This window comes from Aulostomus chinensis, chromosome 14 (genome assembly GCF_037954235.1).
Source record: "Aulostomus chinensis isolate RoL2024-O1b breed Wild chromosome 14, RoL_Achi_v1.0, whole genome shotgun sequence".
NCBI lineage: Eukaryota > Metazoa > Chordata > Actinopteri > Syngnathiformes > Aulostomidae > Aulostomus > Aulostomus chinensis.
Window position 1 is genome coordinate 19,762,399 of NC_141333.1, and position 6,231 is coordinate 19,768,629.

The 6,231-nt window shown below is 40.6% G+C and overlaps 1 protein-coding gene across 6 annotated transcripts in view; it reads right to left on the reverse strand.

The window, feature by feature from the left end:
- ptprfa (protein tyrosine phosphatase receptor type Fa) overlaps window positions 1-6,231 on the reverse strand; it is a 344,773-nt gene extending 338,542 nt beyond the window's left edge. For all 6 annotated transcript variants that reach the window (XM_086224174.1, XM_086224172.1, XM_086224173.1 and 3 more), the window contains exon 1: window positions 5,922-6,231. The gene's annotated coding sequence lies outside the window, so the exon portion shown is untranslated. The remainder of the gene's footprint in view (window positions 1-5,921) is intronic.

A 6,231-nucleotide genomic window follows, 5' to 3' on the forward strand; every position in this document is an offset into this window, starting at 1 on the left:
CTTCTTCGATGATGATTTTCCTGCCGTGTTTACATATCACTTCATCTGAGTTTCTCAGCTCAACATTTGTTGTCACTTTGGGATCTCTCATGGTGCACTGGGCTTCTCTCTCCTCCTCTCTTTCCTCTCTGTCCTCCTATATTTGTCATACATAAATCATACTCATATGTGTTACTAACTCGTCTTCTTCTCCAGGGCCCTCCCCTCATCCCAGATCCTGGTGCTGCTGGAGGAGGCTGCAGACCTGAAGAGGCTCAAGCAGCCACCCATAGCACCACATGCTCATGTCCCGGTCTGCCCATCAGACTCTTTCCGTTTCTCTCCCTCTTTAATTCTGCCTCTCTCTTTCTTTCTGTATATCTGTCTTCCTCCATTATCTGTCTTTGTCTCTGCCCCACTCTCCTGCTCTCTTTTCCTCCAACGGCCATCCCCAATGAACCTGGATCTGCTCGATGTTCCTGCCTTTTAAAAAGGTTTTCGTCGCTGCTGTTGCAGGATGTGCTTGATCATGGAGGATTGTTGGGTGTAAATTCATTGAAGGAGTGTGGTACTAGACCTGCTCTACCTGTAAAGTGTCATGAGATAATTTTTGTTGTGATTTGGTGCTTTACAAATAAAATTGACTTGACTTTAAATCCACATTTATGATGCAGTTTAAGTTTCCTTTGTGAATAACTACAATATCTTGCCTGATTATCTCTTAAAAAAAAACTTAAAACTGACCTGAGCACACAAGTACAATATGCTCCATGTGCATCTTCTGCCCTCCAACCTCCTCTTAAATGTCCTTTTTTTTCTCCTCCAGATCAACAATAACCAGCAAGCATTCTGTCAGAAATATGCTCCTGACCCTGTTTGTCTGTTTAAGAGCAATCATCATATGACATTTATCACGTTGCCGTACTGCTCATCATGAATGCAATACAAATTGGATTTAGCTGCATGATGCTGTCAGTGTATGAATGGGTGGGAATATGTATGTGAGGCAACATGGTAAAGTACTGTAAGTGCCATTACAGTGCTTTTGCAACCATTTTACAATTCGCACACTATTCCTGCATGAGAATACTGCTCACAATGCACATGAAGGCAGGAGGCAGCATGTCATTTTGCACTCACAGACCTCAATCAAGTCAATCCAAGGATTTCTATAATAATAACAATAACAATAATAATAATAATAATAATAATAACAATCATCATGTTCATCTATATATTATATGACGTTGAGCTGGCAATAGCCAGTGCCATTATATTTGTGGGTTGGTGGTCGAGTCATCTCATTTTTGTGAATCCGATAACTCAGAACTCCAAGAGGTAATTACATCAAATCAGGGTGTACCCCGCCTATCGCCCAGTGGAAGCTGGGACAGGTCCCACTATCATGCAATACAAATAACTACTTTCTGATCAAATTTTTCCTAAAAACACATTACAGTATCATGAAAAACTGTGACCTTACACACATATCGACACACACTGACAAATAACCCTAACCCAACATTCTGTTGTGGCGAGTGCGAGGTAGCCCTTAGTGTCCAGCTCTTACTCCTCAGCTTAACTGACACCTACGAGCGCAGCAGGTTGCGCGCATGCATACAAGCAACGACAATCACTCATCCGCACTCCCCTGTGGGAGAGCCTCAAAAGTGTATTCAATCGGCGCAAGTAAATCACTGTCAGAGCAGGCAAGGAGCAGGGATGTAAATTGCGCTTTGGAGCATTTTGGGTGTGAGCTATTATGCAGAGCAGACAGAGGACGAAACACTGTGCTAAGAGCAGTAAAAGGAGTTAACTGAGTGAAGTCTACTGTCTGACTTGTAGGGAGAGGCCCTTCCCTTTCAAGTGTGGGAAAGCTTGCATTGTCACAACACTTGACACACACAAGCACACACACACACACACAAACAACTCACCTCAAAGAGGTGGAGCCTGTCCTGTCATGGTTAGAAAGGAACAATTTAAATATCGTTCCCAACCACTAAAACACTAAACGTGTACAATATATTGCATACTATACTGTATTTGCTGGATTTCTATCTGTCCTCAGGCCACTCTATTTGAAGCAGTGTCAGTATTGTCAATGCTACATGATAAAACTCTCAACCAACAAAACACTGATTTACTTCCACTATCAACACCATCAATTTTAATTACAGGGTAGGGACTAACACCACATTGGCAAAAAACTTCCCCTCTAAACGGGCACGGGGTCTTTCTGTGAGGAGTCTCCATGTTCTCCCTGTTCCTGCTGGGTTCTCTCTGGTACTCCAGCTTCCTCCCACAGTCCAAAGACATCAAGAGGGGACGAGGCTGATTGATACTCTAAATTGACTGTAGGTGTGGCTGTGAGTGTGAATGCTTGTCTGTCTCTATGTGTTGGTCCTGTGATGGACTGGTGACCTGTCCAGGGTGAACCCTGCCTCTCGCCCGAAAGCCGCTGGGATAGGCTCCAGCCCCCCTTAACAGGATAAGAGGAAGAAAATGGATGGATGGATGGATGGATGGAAAACACTGAATTGAAGAACAATTTATATTTCATTTGGACAGGACTGACCTTCACGTCTAGTTATTTCCTAGTGACCTCTTGCTGATTTGGTAATTGTCCCATGACTTTTCAAATAAATTAAGTGAATTTGCTGCGGAAAAACATAATTAAATAGCAAATTCACAAAAATTTCATAAGTACTTTTGAATTGGCAAAAAAGACTTTTACTAGAAAATGATCAAAACCAAAGAAAAATAAATTCAGAGTTAACACTTGTTCATGGATTGTTTGGAGGGTCAGATCACAAATAAAAAATAAATAAAATACTTTTATATAACAGTATCTATTGAGCTACTTAACATAAATGATGCCCATGGCATATTGAGGGTCAACGTCAGCCAGAAAAAGTTTGAAAACCCCTGAATTACAGCAAAAAAGCCTGTGTGACTAAAGCCCACGGAAATCTTTATTCTTCTTTCTTCATATTGCTGAATTTATGAACTCCTTCAAAATGTTGCAAGTACAGCATGCCAAAATATTGTAGCCCCCTCACCTATGCAGTACGTTTTCAAGCTTGTTCATCCTTGAAATTACACATAATTTATCAGTGTTTAGATGAGGTAGCAGAGATGGAGGGAGGCCAGCCCGTGAGCAGCTGTGATTGGAGCAACCAGAACTGGAGGACTGTGATTGACACAAAAACACATACTTCTGAACTCGGTCAGGTGCATGGAGCCATTAAGCCACATCATTTAAACACATCTTGAGTTCTGCAAGTGGAAGATGGAAAACATGCTAGCTGTCATTGGAGTCTGATTTCCACAGTGGAAAATTGTGAAATCAACACATACATTGTTTGATTTATTACTATTTGCACATTTTCAATGCCCTACAGTTAAAAAGGAGCCCATGGTGCGATGCAGTATGTGGAAAAAATATCAGTGCAGTTTTGGCATCTTAAGGTTCATTCAACATAAAATAAAAACATTTCACACAGCATCAAGTACAATCAAGGTATGCATATTGTGTTTTCAGGTCAACTTAATGGTGCTGATAACGTAGCTGTCCCGATGGCATCACTATAGGGTGGAGCAACACATTCGGGTGTGCTTTCTGCATTCTTCATTTTGGATTAGTTAAGATTTTTGGTCAAAGACATGCGAGCAATAAACCAAAGTCCCAGGACCAATCATTTGCCTCTGTTCTATTTGAGGTGGAGCCAGAAATAAAACACTGACCAATAAACCCAAATTTATGAGCAAGGATAATTGCCACTAAAGCAGCCAGGGATGTGAGAACTGCTAATAACCAATTTAAAAGATATTTGATAGCTGAGTGTTGGTGAATATATTAAAATACCGGGGGCCTTGTCAAGGTGCTGCTGAGGGTTAGAGCAGTGTGTGTGTGTGTGTGTGTGTGTGTGTGTGTGTGTGTGTGTGTGTGTGTGTGTGTGTGTGTGTAGGGGGGACAGTGATGCAGTCGTCAGACTTTGTTAGGATAAGCAGAACAACACACATACTCATACCTTCAGCAGACACACTTATCAAAGCAGAAGAACAACAAACAGGAGTGAACACTCTCTTCTTCTTGCGGCATCTTGTTGCTGTGACTCCACCTCCTCACCAGCCTCTCTCCCTCCCTCTCTTCTGCTCCACCTCCCTCCATCTGTTGCACTCTTTCTCTCTACCTAACTCAATGCTATGCACCCCACAGTCTCATTATGAAGCTGTCAAATACAGGTGAACTGGCAGCCAATTATCAACATGTCACAGGAAGTCATGAACTCTGCATTTCTTGTCTTTTATTTAAAGCATTTGCCTTTTTGCATCTGGAGGGCAGTGTATATTCTTGCTTTAGACTGAAGCACTGTACAGAGTACTTGAAGAAAAACATGGACCGTCAACAGTCGACACACACAGCAGAGGCTGACTGACTCAGCCAAGAGTGGAACTCGAACAGCTCATACGAGAATAAATACTACAATACAATACAATACAATAACGACAATAATTCATACTAGAAATGATATGCTGCATAGCTAAGTGTGTGTGTGTGTGTGCGTGCGTGTGTGTGTGTGTGTATCATATTGGTCGAATAGCTGCAATAGCGGCACAGTTTCGTTCAAATCTTTATTCTTTATTACTGATGAGGAAAGAACAATAAATAAATTATTCATTGGCTTTTCAAATGTTGTGAAAATAAAGAATTTTTTAATCCATAATACATTTAAAAAATACAAATATTATGTACTTAGTTTTGTCGGAAATATCAGCATAAGCATTTGAAGATTAGCAGGATTATAGAAAAACTACTGAGCCGAACTTGACAGGAGGATGCAACATGGACAAAGGAAAAAGCAAATTTACTTTGGGCCAGATGGGTTAAATGGTGAGAAAGAACACTATTTTTTTCACTGCAACAGTTTACAGTAAGTGTACCTTAATAACTTTACAATATGGGTCATGTGATAATTGCCTAATTATCCATAATTCATGTTTATTCAGCCCTTGCACAATTAACTACAAAATAAACATTATCCTTATTTTTTTGGTGTTGAATAAATGAATCCATCTTCACTGATATCCATTTATTATGCCCTATAGTTTATTTGACAAGTACAAAAAAACCACAAAATTTAAATGCTTAATAGCGCCTCCTACATTTCATTCAAGGCTCAGTTGAGGCTCTAATAATCACAGAGATGCTTACTTTTCAGTGATTTTACCAGTTTAGACGCTGTAGAAATAGATCACAATCCTTTTTTTAGAGAATCCAGCTGAGAAAGCTCACACTTCCTGATTTATAACAGATGATGCAAATAAATACACTATTTTGCCCAGATACTATTTAATTTGGAATCTGTATTTCAAATAGCCTTAAAAAAAAAAAAAAAACCTCAAAAAAGATGTTCTGACTGTGTTGGGGCAGTAGTGCTATAACCAAATAATTGTGAATTACTGTGGCTCTGAAGTCACAAATGAAGAAATCTGATTGATTATACATTATTTAGGTTCATTTCATTGTCATCATATGTATCATGCACTTTCATGTTTTGAAGTTAAAAAAAACCCCATCAATTTCAAATTTCATCTCATCACAATCATCAGAGAAGGATGACAATCCCTCTGCACATTTCAAACTCAATTTGCCTCTCTCTCTCTCGCTCTCGCTCATTCTGTGTGTGTGTGTGTGTGTGTGTCACTTGAATTTATGGGGGGGAAACATTATCTTTAAGCACTTTAATGGGTGTTATGTTCAGTGATGGTTGTAATGCCAACGCCACAGAGCAGACAGACTGTGGGACTCGGTGCTGCATGCTGCAGCATGTCCAGTCTGCAGGAACCTACTTCAACTGCACACATGTCACAGCATCTTTTTTTCCACACATGACACGCAGCAAAACCAACAAGATAAAAAAAAAATTGCAGCTCACCATATCCTAGGATTTCCTGGACGTTTGCATTACGGAAGAAACGTAGAAGCCACGAAGCGGGGGTCTCCCAAATAAAACAGTTTAGAAAACAATCTCCCAATGCCTTCACTCCAGCAACACTTGGTTAAAATCCGCACAGGATGAATTCGTAAGAAGTCGGTGAAATCAAGCGAGCGCCAGGTAAATCCTAACCTCAGCAGCTCGGACCATCTAGTTCCCTTATATCTCAGTGTCGGGCGACAGTTCCCGGTAAAACAGAGGTATCCGTGTCTTCCTCCCAGTCTGTGCGCTGTGGCTCCTCTCTGACAGA